The sequence below is a fragment of the Pleurodeles waltl genome, chromosome 1_2 (genome assembly GCF_031143425.1).
Source record: "Pleurodeles waltl isolate 20211129_DDA chromosome 1_2, aPleWal1.hap1.20221129, whole genome shotgun sequence".
Classification (NCBI taxonomy): Eukaryota; Metazoa; Chordata; class Amphibia; order Caudata; family Salamandridae; genus Pleurodeles; species Pleurodeles waltl.
In genome coordinates, this window is record NC_090437.1 from 1,227,613,825 (window position 1) to 1,227,630,005 (window position 16,181).

Consider the following 16,181-nt stretch of genomic DNA (forward strand, 5'->3'; position numbering starts at 1 on the left):
ATTAAGTTTGTGAATGTGTGTTTTGATCAGCGTTCATGGTTACCTACCAAACAAGCAACATTTGGCAGAAAAAATGTTATTCAGTGAGTATCTTCCTACGCTATGAGCGACTGCTGGTGAAGTGGACTCCACAGGGTATCAGAAGTGCAACACGAGAACAAAATGCAAGATGGGAAATGGTATAATCACATTCTATAAAAAAGACTGAAGTGAGGGAGCAGTGCAATTTTAAGGGAGAAAGAAGGGGACTGAGAGAGTCAACTAAATACCAATTCTTCACCCCGAAAAAAAGAAGCCATAAAAAATGTATTATATCTGAAGGTTTTAAAAATCAAAGGTAACTTATACATTTTTAGGATTTAACACGAAGGAGCTGATTCACAAAAGCCTTTAGGACTATGGGAAGCAGTACCACTTTGGTTGTATATTACTTACTTTTCCATGTCTTTGTGACTCAGCCCTTAAATGTCCAACTCCCCATTGGTAAAAGTGCTGGGAGGGCACTGTCCTGTCTATTTGTATTAACTGGATAAGAATATTCCATGACTATTTCCAATGTATTTCCCTTTTAACAGGAATGTATGGCAAGGAGGTAGACTCTATAGGCTGTGGACCCGCAAGCCACGGACTTTCTCACTCCCACAAAATATATATATCACCCAAACAAACATTTTGGAAAGTATGAGTCGTATTTATTTACAAAAACATTGGTTCATTTTTACAGCCACATTATACATCCTAAAACATTATCCTAACAAAAGAATCTGAGGGGCATATTTCCGCTATTGTGACATTAGAAGGCCAAAAATGCTGCACCAGATTTACAAAGTGGCGCAATGCATGCATTGCGTCACTTTGTAACCCTTTTCGCTACTTAATGCCTGCATCAGGCATAATATATGCAAAGGGGGCGTTCCCCTCTTAGGGGGCTGAAAAAATGGTGCAAGGAAATCTAACAGATTTTTTTGGGCACTTTTAACATCTGCTCAGAGCAGGTGTTAAAAGGGGGCATGTCATTAAATACAATGGGCCCCTATGTACTGAGCAGGAGTAGCTACTCCTGCAGAGTACATCAATAGCGTAAAAACAAATGACGCTATTGCCCCCTACCCTGCGCCATGGTGCACCTTAATTTAAATATGACGCACACATGGTGGCGGTAGGGGGGCACTAAAGGGCGCAAGAAAAGTGGCGCTGCATTGTGTGCAGTGTCGCTTTTCTTGAATATGCCCCTAAGACTGCAATAAAACTAGCAAATCATCGTACATTGACTGCATAGGAAATGTATTTGCATCTGGCAAAACAAATATGAGTAGAGCATTGATCCAAACCAGAACCCTCCAAAGGTCTAGATCTGCCTCAGGCTCGTAGGCTAATAGCACCAGCCCCTGTGGCTTTATTTGGGAGTTGTTTGTGTCGCTGGTGCTGCCAGATGTACTGTGTTCAAAAGTATGTTTCGTATTGATCTCAGTTATAGGCAAGTCTGAAAAGTTTGATTCTCAAAGCTTTCTGAAAGGCCTGTAGTTGGGAGCAGATCTCATATTTGAGCAGAGAGCTTCCCAGAGCCAGCTCAACATATGCCCAGTGATCTTCCTCTGAGCAAATTGGTCGGGTTGGAGCATAATGAAGTGCCGGTTTCTATGGTTATTATGGGCCTTTGTCGCAATATGCTGTATAGATAGTGAATAGGACCTGGTATGTAATTCTGGTCTCAACAAATACCAGTGGAGCGCTTTGAAGTTGGGTTTAACCAGGTCTTGCTCACAAATGTTACAGCAAAGTGTGGCTTGTGTATTTATAAAGTGTCAAAAACCTGAGAATGAGTTTGGTATATTGGAGAACATCTTGTTGGCATAGTCAAGACACGCCAGGAAGAGGGGCTCTTGCAACTCGCCTCTGTGGTGATGGGGGTGCAGAAGGATTTACCAAAGGACAGCAATCCATATTTACAAACTCAAGAATGGCACTGACCTAGGGTGGAGAAAGAAAGGTCAGAATCAAAACGAATCCTACAGGTAAATACTGTGGAGTGAAGTGGATGTGGGGTTCCAAGACTTGAAGGACAGGTGAATCGCAGTGAATCCAATTCATTGACTTCAGCTGCTGGGTTCTCCTTCTTGGAGCCTATGAAGCAATTTACTACTTACAGTAGCTTAGATAGATTATTTTGCATGACCACACAATTGAATCTTAGGATCCTTGCTAAGAAATATGTACTCTTTAATTGCTTGAGTAAATCAGAATCTCAATTGATACATTTGGCAAAGAGATGGCAGCTTAAACCAGATTTATCTGCAAGCATCAAGAGCTGCTATGATTGAATCCATATGAGACAGACTCCTTTAAAACAATGGAAAATGTTTTCATAAAGTAAACTAATGTGACTTGTTTCTAGTACTGCATGACTATGTCCTTTGTTCTCTATTTCTTCATCATGCACCTTCATCGAGATAATTACAAGAAGCATAATTAAGTGGTATGTGTGCATGGGCACAATTGTTTCTATAAGGAAGTTGTCCATGTTGTGCTTTTTGGTTCCTTTCTAATTTCCAGGTGGTTTGACTGTCCTTCTTATCTTTCGATGTTTGGTTTGTGTTTGCATTGCATCATCTTGATTGTGTGTCTTGCTCTATTGTGTTTCAGTTTTATCTCTTTGTGGTGTTACCTTACATCCAGATTAGAAACTTTTCATATTTTGATCCAAATGGTAACATTTTGGAAAGTTCACCCAACACTAGTAAATGATGCATGCCTAGATTAATTCTCCCCTTATTTCTTACCACATGGGAAATACTTTCTGTATAACTTTGTTTGTAAACCTGGACTACTTTTCCTTATTGGTCATAACTAGGTTTATCTTTTTTTATTTTTACTTTGCCATCGGTATTTATCCATACTACTTAGTTTTTGCTCATTTTATCTGTATTTATCTGCATCTATTTTGTGTTTTGTGACAAAATGGAGATAATAATAATTTATTTTCACCTTTAATTAATTGATAAAGGGCACTTTAGTGCATCGTGGGTTTTAGTGCGGTAAGAAAAATTTAGGACGCATCACTCTTATGCAATACGCTTACATGAAAACATTACGTTGTAGTATAAACACAACTTACTTAGAAAACCAATTTTTTTAACTCCTTGTCTGTCAGTCCGCACATCCATTAGCCGTGCAGTCGTAATTGACAGCACTGATAAAATTAAAAATACGAATTATGTGTTGTTTTCCCCATCTTCGAACATAGAGACAGGCAAGAAACAAGTTGTTTTCTGTCTGTATTTAGATGTAAAAATTAGTAAAAACGGAAAACAGAGAGCCTTCCTCATAACCATTTCGCTATTCTTAAAAATAGGGAACTGTTCAATAAAAATCGATTAAAAGAAAAATGGGCTAATTTTGCTAAAATAGTTATTTTAGAAACCGATGCATTGACGGTCTGCACGAAACAAAATTGCAGTTATTTTTTGCATTATTGCTGTGTTTTTCTGCGCGCCTGAAAGTGTTATTTCTAGTTTATAACTACGGATGTTTCAGCCCTTTTTCCCTTCAATGGTCTATAGCTAAAAGAAAGCTTATCTCTCGATATGTCCTCACAATATTTTTATTTTGTAAACAAAAAATGGTGATTTCTGCCCATATTTTCACTGGATTAAACGGAACCCTCCGTTACTCAGTTACAAGGAGTGAGTAAGGCCTCTTTTGCGCATGTCCCATCGCTTTCATTTTCCACCAAACGCTTCATCGCAGGCTTTGTGAAAAGGATCTGGATCATGAAAGATGAATAACTTGAAAAGCCATGTCCATTGGAAGTAAAAAAAAAATGCAAGAGCAAATTCTTGAAACTTGTGTTTTTAATTTTTTTCCAGGATACCTCAGCTGGCTTCATCATGTCACTCCATCAGTCACCTTGATGCATGTACTCCATCATCGTTTGTGCGCACACATCTGTTTGTGTGTAGTTACGTTTTGTTAACTACCTTCTTCAGGGCAAAGCGCCACCTTTGAAAGGTCTTGCACAAGCGCTTTGGAATGGCGAGCAGATGCACCAGCGGCGGGGAGCTGAAAGCATTAGTCCATCCAAGTTGTCATCGGGCACTTCTGCAGCACATTCGTCTTCCTTTTGGTGGGCCGTGCACCTGTAGCACATGGGCAAGTTCAAAGAGTGCTCTCGAGCTCTTATGTCTCTGTTGCCGGCACACGCTCACTCACACAGGTAGCAAGTCTGGCTAATGCTTGAACTTGGAGTAAAAAATGTTTACCAGCATTTTTGCTGCATGCGTTCGAGGGAGTTGAAGTCTAGATTACAGGTGGCGTAAGGCAAAATGATGGGGCCGCCCTGCAGAATGTGATGAGGGGTCCCTTAGTCCCCCATATCCCACTAATATTCATTGGCTTTGGGCTGAAGGGGGCGCCACTTGAAAGGTTAGGCGACCCCGCCGACAGAGCTGGCACCCTCCTGTGTCACAGGGACTGCAGGGGCCTGTGTTACGCCCCTATTGATTATGTAAAGTTTTTTTCGTGCACTTTGAAACATAAAAATCTTGAGCTCGATTTGCAAAAATATTTTCAGCCATAAACGTACATTTATGGCCATGTACACCTGCCAGAAATTCACCAAACAACTACTGGCAGCCATAAACAGATTTACTGCTGCAGATTTCCCTGTTGCAAGTCTGGAGAAGTTCACAAACCCATGGAGAGGGTGGGACTTTGGTGTTACATATTGTGGTTAGCCTGTAAGCTTGTGGACACCTGTAAACATGTACATGCAAGGCCCTTGCTCATGTGGCACTCGGTAGAAAGAAATTAGGTGCACTCGCTGCTGGTGGTGAATAGTGTGAGGCAGCAAGGGGCCGATTATGTGTTAATGAGTCATTCGGTGATTGGCTGCATTAGGCAGTGACTGGCCTCTGGCCTCTTGGTGCTGAGAGAGCTACTTTGGCTGTGCCACTATGCATCTCAAACGTGAATGTGAAGGGTGGGCACTTTTCTGCATAACATGAAGAGATTTTTTCATTTAAATGATGCACTGCAATACATATGAATAAAGTGAACAGTGGATGTAACGTTTTAAGTAGGCTACATATAATAATTATTTTGAAAGCATAATATATTATAATGTTTTAGAAGTATTATTTTCTATAATCATTTTGCATGTCATAATAAGCAACAGAATTAATTTAAACTGAAAGTATATTCATGTTTTCATTATCTTGGCTGGAGTGAAGGCCACAATTATTTTTCTTTGCATAACCTTCAATGTGAAGTTGCTTTTGCATGTTTTTCTAGGAGCTGCAGGGGTCAGGATACCAGGCTGAATTAATGAGGAGCCCATTGTGCCCGAGAGATAAGAAGATTTGCAAGAGGCGCCACAAGCACGGAAGGAGTAACCTTGGATGACGATTGTAACTTTCTGAAATTCATGAGAATGAGAATGCAAGGGTGTACAATGTCCATGCAGAAGGCTTCAAAAGGCTTAAAAAAGTTACAAGTCAATTAATTTAGATTTAGAGACTTGTTTTTCAGTTAGGATATTTGTACAATGATGTAAGCCTTTTGAAGGACTGAGGCTTAAAGTGTGATTTAGCTAGCGAAAGAACCAGTTTCCCCTTGTCCTTTGCTTAGAGCGGACTTTGCTGAGATATAATCCTTAGACTTAGGTTCTCATTTGGTTTCATTCTGCTGCACCTCTCTTAACGGGAGCTTCAACAGAAGTCTTGTACGTTGGGCCTTTTCTCTGAAAATCTTTAGTATTAAAATAGTTAGAACTTAGATTCCATGGTCAGGCAGGGGAATTTGATTTAAAAATTTTAACATCAGTGATCGTTTCTGATTTTCTGCATTATCGCTATTGAGATGCTTGTCTTTCATATGCTTGTGAAGTTTAACATTGTGCAACACTTTAAATCTCCTTTGGTGATTGTATACATCTACACTATGGTATTGAGACTTATTTATGTAAGTTTGATGTTGAGTCTGCAATAAAGCCCTTAGAAACTTTAGTATGGTCTCTGAGACTTAATGTGTGAGTTACAATGTAATTGCTCTGATCAATTTGATGCAGGCTCTCCTCAGCCCTCGGAACTGAGAAGAAAAGGTTCATTGAGCCTTAGATTTATAGACAGGGCCCAGTGCTGGATCAGTGCCTTTCCCGACTCGCCTGATTCACTCACAGCTGAGCCAAGTTGTTGGTGGGGCATTTGTGGTTGTTCGTTTGTGGGTGGTGAGGTGCTGAGGTTGTCACCTGTGGCAGGTGAAGAACAAACAATTGAAAGTGGTTTAGCCAATCATTGTAACCAGGTTGGGAGGGACGCTGCTGACAGCTTCCCGACCCCCTCTGAAGACTGGTGCCCTGGACCCAGCCTGCCCATTCCAAAAGTCAGCTCTGTATACAGGTGTGGCATTCATAAATTCTTTTCTGACTCCTTCCTATCCTTGAAATGGTTATAAATGTACTCCAGCCAAGATCTAGGGTAACACCCGTTCCAGGATAAAAGGGGGAATGGATCACACCTAGATTTGGTGGTTGTGCTTGGAAAGTGCTATTGCATTAGATAAAAAATGTTCACCCTATGAAAAGAAACCAGAAAAGAAATGTGCATTTGCATAGTGGGCTCCATTACGCTATGCTTTTCTCTACACTTTGTAGATTTCTGCACAGGATAATAGGGTTCTGTGGGGTACTTTGTGAATTGGGGTAAATTGTTCAGTCCAACGGACCACTGCCAATTTCTTTTTAAAGCAGCCCTATTTCTTTTAATAATGACATAGGACTGCTTTTTTAAAATGTTTATTTTATTTACAGAATAGTGGTCTGTTGACCCTTGCCGACTACCATCCATGTAATAATGGCCAGTGGGAGTGAGTCACGATTTGTGACCTACCTAAAGAATATTAATTAGCTAGGTCGGTTTCTGACTTGCTCCAAATCCTTATTTTGCAAACATATTAGCACTTAGGATGGTTCACAAAAATTAGTTGTAGCTGGCAAAAAGACTAGTGTACAATTGTATTTTCAGTTTGAAACCAGAAGAGAACTTTTAACACTTGGGGGCATATTTAAGAGCCCTTAGCGCCATTCCAATTCCACATTAGCGTCAAAGGCCAAAAATCCTGGACCATATTTAGAAAGTGGTGCAATGCATGCATTGCGCCACTTTGTAACCCTCTGCGCTACATTATGCCTGCGCCAGGCATAATGTATGCAAAGGGGGCATTCCCCCATGTGGGGGGCGAAAAAATGGTGGAAGGAAATCTAAACAATTTCCCTGTGCCATTTTTTCAGCACTTTTAACACCTGCTCAGAGCAGGCATTGGTTACAATGGGCCTCTGGGTTCTTTGCAGCATTAGTGCAAAGCGCCGGACTAGGGTCAACAATTTTGATGCAGGTCCCCTAACTACCGCCATGGTGCGCTGTATTTTAAATACACATGGTGGCACTAAGGGGCGCAAGAAAACTGTGTGCAGCACCACTTTTCTTAAATATGCCCCTTAGTTCTTAAGAATGTTATTTGTGTGGCAGATAAATATGTGTTTTTTTTCTTGGAATGTTTTATACCTCCCGGCACAAATTAAGCATTGATGCACCTCTCACACACTGAGCATCAATTCAAGATGTACTTCACCCAGCATGCAAGGAAAGTCAGTTCAACATTTCTATAGGATCTTGCAATAGTGGTGATGTCTCTTGCCTCCAAAGTCCTAGTGCACTGTCAGGATCTGAAGATAAGGGGCCAGATGTACGAAACAAAAAAATTGCGAGTCGCATTTTGCGAGTCAATGCGACTCGCAAAATGAGACTCGCAAATTGGTATGCCAGGAAAGAAACCGGTCCGATTTAGCGACTCGCATCCGGACTCGCAACGCTGTGTGCGAGTCCGCAGATTGCGAGGTCGCTGTTTGCGAGTGTGCAAAAAACGAACTCGCAATTAGCGAGTTGGTGTCGCAAATTGCGAGTTCCCTCAAAATTGCTTGCAGGTGCAGCAGAACACTCCAGAAAGCACACCAAAACACTCTGGAAACACTTCCTGGCACCTGATGATGACATCACAGCCAGGAAGTTAACAAATACACCTGGGAGGAGGCTGGACCACACCCTTTTACAACTGCCAGTCTGCACACTGAGCTAGCTGCAGCAGCCATGGAGGGAACCCCCCGAAAAAGGAAAATTAAATTCTCAGAGAGGGAGCTTGAGGTGCTGACCGAAGAATGTTGTCAGCACCATGATGAGCTCTTTGGGAGAGCTGCCCTCACTTTTCCAGAGGCCACCAAAAGAAAAATCTGGCAGGAAATGCAGGAGAAAATCAATGCCCTGGGGGTGAGCCACAGGACAATTGAGGACATAAGGAAGAGGTGGTATGACCTCCGCTCCCGGACCAAGGAGAGGGTGGCAGAAAGGCTCCGGGAGATGAGAGGCACTGGAGGGGGACCATCATCTGTGCCACCACCCACACCCCTTGAAGACAGGATTGAGCAAACCTTTGAGCCGGAGGCAGTGTGTGGATTTGGGGACCTGGACACTTCAGAGCCCAGCACATCAACCGGTGAGTACCATGTGATAAGCCTGTACCCCTATCAATGTCATACCCCACCCACCATGTACACATGTGCATGCACAACCAAATTAGCTCCATTTCAGGGTAGAAAAAGCCAGAATGATGCATTATGGGAAATGTAGTCCAATAGGCAGTGCATAGGCAAATGTTTATTAGGAATTGTGCAACAGATACTAGACACTGACAGTGTGTTCCCCATGTCCCACAGGTCTCCAGCAAGACACCCCCTACACCCCAAGCACCCAGGCCCAGGAGGACACCCCAGGACCCTCCAGCACCCCCACATGCACAGTCAGCAGCATTCCTGCAGTTGTAACGCCTGCTGCAACAGCAACGCCAGGAGCTGCCCCAGCAACAGCCAGGGAGGATACAGGTGCGAGGACAGGGCAGCCACCACTGCGCAGGCGTCGCAGGGCAAGAGCGTCTGATATCTGGAATCATCCTCCAACTAGCAGTGAGGCACATCTGCTGCGGGGTCAGCGCCTGCAAAACACAACATTGGGCAGGATCAGTGGGGTGCTGCACCGCATTGAAAGACAAAACCAGGCAAGCATGCGGCACCTCAACAGGCGGATGGACCTGATGTGACAGAACACTGGGGACATTGCCTCTGCCATCAGGGAACTGGCGGCCGGACTGCTGGGTCAGGCAGAGGCTGGGCGGCGCAGGGATAGGCAGATTATGTTAAGACTGGACAGGATGGCCACATCAATCGGCAGGCTAGCCATCAACACAACAGGCCTGTCGAGGAGGACAGTTGGCCTGCAAATTGAGATGGGCCATTTTGCTGGGGATGTTGCCAGGGGCCTGGGACGTCTCACACATATCATTGAACTAATGGAGACACGTGAGATGTCGAGGGCCACCGGGGAAACACCCCAAGATAGTGAAGAGGGCTCCACAGTGAGCAGTGTATCTGCCACTGACAGTAGGGTGCTAAGGAGTGGGAGGCAGAGCACCATAGATGCAGCTGGGACCAGCCAGGCTGGCAGGAGGGGCAGGAGAAGTTAGCCAACAGCCCGGACAAACAAATGTGGCACATGGCTTTAATGTGCCACATGAGTGGTTGGCATTTCCCTGCCCATGGACAATTGAATCATGTATATAGTTCATCCATTACATTATTAAAACTGTTATTTCTCTTCCACTTAACAAAAGGAGTGTCTGGTTAATGGGTGAGTATGGTGGGAGTTTACACGTACCGTCCAAAATATTGCGTTGCGATGTGTTCCCGTCTCAGTCTGCCTTGATTAGCTAGACTCCTATCCCCATTATGGCGGTGTGGTTGTTCTTGCTCTTCCTCATCAGGATCTGGGTCTGCAGGGGTGAGAGGTAGCCCATGTCTGGTGGCTATGTTGTGGAGGATGGCGCATGCGACCACAATTTTGAAGGCGGTAATGGGGGTGTATTGGAGGGCGCCTCCGCTGCGGTGGAGGCATCGGAATCTTGCCTTCAGGAGTCCGAAGGTGCGCTCGATCAGGTTCCTGGTCCTCTTATGCGCACTGTTGTATTGCCTCTCTGATTCATTGCTGGGTGTTAAAAATGGAGTCATGATCCATGGCCTTAGAGCATATGCACTGTCACCTGTTGGGCACAAAAGTACACTGTTAGTAAGTCCAGATAGTCGTGCACAGTGACCTGTGTGTGTGTCTGCAAGGTGTATGCAGCTCTACCTAGGAGGTATCCGTCTCCAAACTCCCCACGTTCCAGGCGTTGATGGATCCCACTATGTCTAAAAATGTAGGAGTCATGGGTACTGCCTGGAAACTTAGCTACAATGTCCGTGATGACGTAATGGGCATCACAAACAACCTGTATGTTGAGTGAGTGGGTACACTTTCTGTTGCGAAAAATATGTTCCAGATTAGCGGGGGGCATATTGGAATGTGTGTCCCATCTACACATCCAATGACCTGGGGGAAGTGGGCAATGCGGTAAAAGTCCAGCTTCGTGCTGTTAATTTCTGCCTCATTCCTTGGTAAGTATATGAACTGAGACCTGTGCGCTACTAAGGCATCTAGGAATGCCCTGAGGAACCTTGACACTGCACTTTGGGATACCCCACCTGCCACGGCAATGACCCCCTGATAGCTCCCTGATGCCAAGAGGTGCAGTGCGCATAGTACTTGCACATGCGTAGGGATGGCGCAGCCACGCAGGGTCTTGTGTTCTAGCTGTGGTTTTAGTAAATCTATTAATTCTAGAATGGCAGCGCTGCTAAGGCGGTATTTAGCATAGATCTCCTCTTCAGTTTGCTGGAAAAGGGTCTGCCTTGTTCTATATATCTTCTCCTGTCTGTGGCCCCTCCTCCTCCTCTGCTGGGCTGCGTAGACTCTCCTCCTCACTGCTATCAGGTATATGTCCGCCATCTTGAGTGACCCAGATGCCTTCTGGGTCTCCTTTTATACTTTGGTAATGGTTACCACCTGCTCTGAGTTAGTGGTAAATGCGACTTGCAAACTGGGTTTTTTGCGACTAGTCGCAATTTGCGAGTTGCAATTGCATAAGCTTTGCGAGTCGCAAATTGCGACACGCACATTGCGGGTCGCAAAAGGGGGTCGCAACGGGTGCGACTCGCAAACGGGGCACATCGCTTATTGCGAGTCGGAAATGGGCTTTTTGCATCCCATTTCCGATTTTGCACTGTCGCAAATTGCGATTCTGCCCGTTTGCGAGTCGCAAACCTTTGCTACCTCTGGCCCAAGGTTTGTAAAACGACACACCTCCTTCTCCTAAAATAAAGTCATTTAATCTTTAAGAATAGAAATAAAACTGAGAACATAATGTTCTTTATGCCCTCAAAATAAATCTCTTCTTCAAGAAATACCATAGGGGGAGTCAAGAAGGTCACCGGCTTTGGTGATGATTTGCTAAAAGTCACAAATAACCTAGGAAAATACCAGCTTCCCTCATAGCAATGCCACTACAGCAAGCAGTTTTCTTCTCACTCCGCAAAGCATTGAAGATTCGTCTTCAAGTCCCAAAGGAAGTACTTGATGCTGGAGGTGTTGCTCACTAGAAAGACTTCAACTGGAGACAGGCATAGGGCAGTCACTCATAAAATAGACAAAATAAACAAATCTGTGACCTTTCCCATATGTTATCTTATCGAATTCAAAATTCTTTATTCTGTTGCATTTTGAAACCTTAAAAGCCAGCAGCAACACATGCAATAAATACATATGAATACAATGATAAAAAGATATAATAACAGCTAAGAACAATAAATATAAAGTGCTTATTCCAATGTGCTTAGAATAATGGTAGCAGAATCGAGAAATACACGCACATTAATAATTACCCAATGCCCTGACAACATTTGCAAATGTAAACGTGCTGGTCTAACGTGTTTGAAGCTGATGACACAGAAAAAGAGGGTCCAACAAATATTCATATATCATGTAACCAAAATCATATAAGGTAGTGTGATTTTAGCAAAGAAAAATAATGTACGTGGGAAATTGTGCCCACGGGGTAGTTCGCCATTATTATAAACGGGCTTAATTAATCATGAAGAATTGACAAATGTAGTAATCCGTCATAATTGCAAATGTGTGTTATGATTTCTTGTTGAAACTGTTTTTGCTTAGCTTAAATTTAGTAGAGGCTTTGGCCTAGTTGCTTGACCTCAAATTCAACTGTATGGTTTTTCACTTTTAAAAGAACATTATTCTGTATTTTTCCAGTAGAGATGACTAATACACTTATCTCCAAGGTTTCGTACTAGGCCGGTTTCATCCCCTCTGATCCAAGGTCAGTCTGCAGGTGCGGACAATAAGAGTACAGATATCGAAATAATTGGCAAACCTTGTTACAACTTGTGTTCCAAGGCTCCAAGGACAATGTATGCATAAATGAGTACTAGGAGAAAGACACTATTCATTGGTCAAATTGAAGCCACCCTATTAACCCTCCAATGGAAGACCCTGCTGAATTTGGAATGTTTCTTACTTAAACCCACCGGACAAAGGGAAGTCAGCCATTTTCTACGATGCCATTTTGAAGTTTGATCCAAGACGCCATCTTAGACGACATCTTGATGCCCTTTTCTTTATTCCAGACAAAGAGACTTTATGAATTCTCACCCTAGAGACTTTAACTTTAATTTGCCCCGTCTTGCCCATGCAGTAACTTTGCCCCATTCTCCTTGCTGCTGCAAGGAAACTTGCCCCTTAACTCTGCCCCCTTTGAAATTCTGCCCATGCGGATCGAACCGGTACCTGAAGGACGAAGACTTTCTTGAATGCTGATTGTAATTGGTAAGTATGAAAGGATAATTGTATTATGCATTGTGTTTTTCCTTTTAGGTACCAACTGCTATTTTTTAGGTCCCAAGCTAGAAGTTTTCCAAATTTGTGTTGAGTAAATTCGTTTTGCATGAAGCCCCACATGCCAATGCTAATTAGAGGTTAGTTGAGGGTTTTATCTGATGCACCATGCTAAATTGAAACCTTGTCATGCTGACCGATGTATGCAATTAGTCAAATTCAATTACTCATATTAGTGATTTGTATTGCCATAACTGAATGTATCATAATTCAGATTTTGCGTAGATTGCGTTTCTTCCGCCATTATGGACAGCTAGTAATGTTCGTATACATATATCATTTGGTTTTGAGACTTATATACATTGTGCTAACTTTGTTAATATAGGGAAATAAATTCACTAACTTTTAGTAAACTGGTGTGGTTATTCATGACTGAAAGGTCATGGTGCGTCAAAATACCAACTGTTATTGATTCCTAATGAGTTATTTTGATCCATTAACTGAGTATTGGCTATCGATTACAGTAGTTAATGATTATTGATTTAAGTGATCCGACTATTCTAGGATGAAGGTTGTCCAACTCGGCTAAAAGGTTCACCGACCTCCGACGTGTCCAGGTACAGGTAATTTATAAGGGCTGGACGCGTTATCATTAGATGGTAGCAGAGATTGATGGTTTCGCCCTTTGGGACCCCATCCGAGCAATAGACGGAGTTAGGTTAGAATTTTCTTTGATAAAACAAGTTGGAGAGATGATGATGCCCTAAGTCCCCAATGACTTTCCCTGGATCTCGGAGCTTGCGAATGGAGGACATGGAGGTGTGAGAATGTTTTCGGCGTTTCTAGTGACGGTATGAGTGAAGTTAGGGTTTTGCGCTTGCACAGCTTATTGCCGCAGATGAATTGAGAAGTTTGTGAGGATTTTAGGGGGGTTACGGACTCCAGTTGAAGTTTTAAAGGAGTGTGACTCCAAAGTGTGAAAGTAGGGAAGTCGTCGAACTTCACATGTGTGTAGCGCTTTGTGCAGGAAAAATTGCCCACGTGGTTGTTGATGTTGAGACGGGCCCTGCGAGGTCAAAAGGCTCCGGAGTATTTTGACAAGTGTGTGAGACACTTAATTGATGTTGTAATCTGTTCGGTTTAGTAGGTTGATCGGGTGCGGTCAACAAGTCGATATGAATATTGAGGCATGAAAGAACATTTTCGACTTTGAGATTTGACGAATTCTAAGGCGCGCTAGAATAGTTCATTGATCAGTTGAGAGTAAAGTTTGCGGGTCAAATTTTACTTGCGAAAGTGGGAGACCGAGAAAGATGGAATAACTGCCGAGGCTAGTGAAAAATCCCTAAGGTTTCTGAAGCGATTGTGTTACCTTTCCTGTAGTAAACCGACAGATTTGTTTTCTTCTTTTTGGTTAGTGCTCGCGATATATTGCAGAAATTAGTTTTGAGTGAAGCTGAATGAAATAAGACAAGCTGCGGGACTTTGTCAGCCGCAGTGTGTGGGTGTGACGTCACTAGGAGCCGCGCTGGGATAGGTTGGTTGGTGAGAAGGGTCGCGCACGGATTGGACGCAGTCCGTGAAGCGCAATTGGTGGGGAAAGGCAAGCGAAGAGTATTCCGGGAATTAAAGTCACTTATTGATTACACATTTTAGAAAAATAAAAGACGAAAAGATTAAATTTTTCAAAGCATTTAAGAGTGCCATGAGGGGAGATGTTTATATTAAAGCAAATGTAGGAGAAGAAACACCGCCTGAGGGTACACCAGCTTACATCGTGATTGAAGAAAAGGGTGTTGCACCATGTTTTTGGTTAAAGCAATGGTGCTAATTAACAGAGAAGCATGGAAGTGTAGCGTTCCCCATCCATGGGTCGTTCAATCTAATAGTTTTGGAGAATCTAAGATTCGCACTATACGACATGAAAGTACCTCCAAGACCAGCACAGTTTGAGGCACTAGCAATTTGGGAGCTAATAGCTAGAAATCAACAACAAAAGAAATTTGAGACAAGAATAAGAAAAGTAGAAAAGTAACTAGCGGATGCTAGATGGGATAGCACACAAAAAGTTTGGAGATCAGACGTACTGCAGGGAATTAACTTGTTTCCAGCAATTACCGATGAAGCAGAAACTGAAGGAAGGAAAGCTACCTATAAAACAAATAGGAGTCAGTCCAGAGATAGAGAAAATAACAGGAACTCAAAGAGGTCAGATGAGTCAGACAATGAGGAATTCATTATACAATTGCTGAATGATCGCCCGCCACCATATGTGGAAAGCGAAAAAGGCTCAAGCATTAGTACTGCCCCTCTAGAACCAACACAGGGTAATGTAACACCGAACTTGAGAATATCCCAGAGAAAGAGCGGTTCCGATATGCCTTTTTCACTGTAAATACCACAAATTCAGAGAATATATCCTGACGTGCCTAAATTGAAACCTGTCGATAATTATCAGCCGCAGGTTCAAAGGCACTGCTGTGATGAGCATAATTTGGGAATGACTTCCGATTTAATGACCCAGGGAGGACAGAGTCATCAAAGACCAACATTGATTCAAGCCGAATCAACACAATGTTTGATGCCCCAAAAGCAGGTACAAGAAGTACCAAGGTACACTCGAGTAACAGAGAGCCAGTTAGGTATGCCAGCAATGATGAACCACAATGTGGGGATCAACATGCCACAAAATTCGGGGAACAGACAGAATCCAGACGCAATATCTCTGCCTATTACTGTAGGTCCGCCAGTACCATTGTATATACAGGCAAAACCGAATGTGTGCGACCAAGGGGTAATGACACAAAGTGAGACAGGGAGAAGATGCATAGAAAACACTTCAGAAACGACTCCGATAGCAACACTGCCAAATGGATCTTGGTCTCTGTCGGAATTTAGTCCAATTCCAATTTGTGCTCCGTCGACTGTGGTAAGGTCAAATCCACCACTATTGGTGCCATTAACTTCAAAAACTGAAACGCTACAGCAACCATCAGTAGCAGTAGATGTAAGTGCTACGTTGATGGGACTGAACGCACAACAGCTAACACAATGGTTCAACAGTCTGAACTCACCACAGAGTACATCCAGCGGGAAGGGAGAAGAATACCTGAATAAAATAAGATTGGGCATGGAAGCAGATGAACTAGTAGAGGGAACAATGGGTCTGAACAGGTTAGAGTCATACACAGAAGAGCTGAGATACATGTGCCCCAGGATTACAAGAAAAGTGAGCAACATACATAAGAAGTTACAAGAAATTGCAGACAGAAACAAAATCGATATAGGTAAGACTAAACACTTGAGCAGAAGTTACAGGTTAGACTTTGAGACGAAAGATTTTGAACACATGAGATT

The 16,181-nt window shown here is 43.1% G+C and overlaps 1 long non-coding RNA gene across 1 annotated transcript in view; it reads left to right on the forward strand.

Moving 5' to 3' along the window:
- Positions 1 to 6,002, forward strand: part of LOC138296132 (uncharacterized) — a 209,777-nt gene extending 203,775 nt beyond the window's left edge. The window contains exon 2 of the long non-coding RNA XR_011203770.1: positions 5,290 to 6,002. This is a non-coding gene — a long non-coding RNA (uncharacterized lncRNA). The remainder of the gene's footprint in view (positions 1 to 5,289) is intronic.
- The last annotated feature ends 10,179 nt before the right edge of the window (positions 6,003 to 16,181 follow it).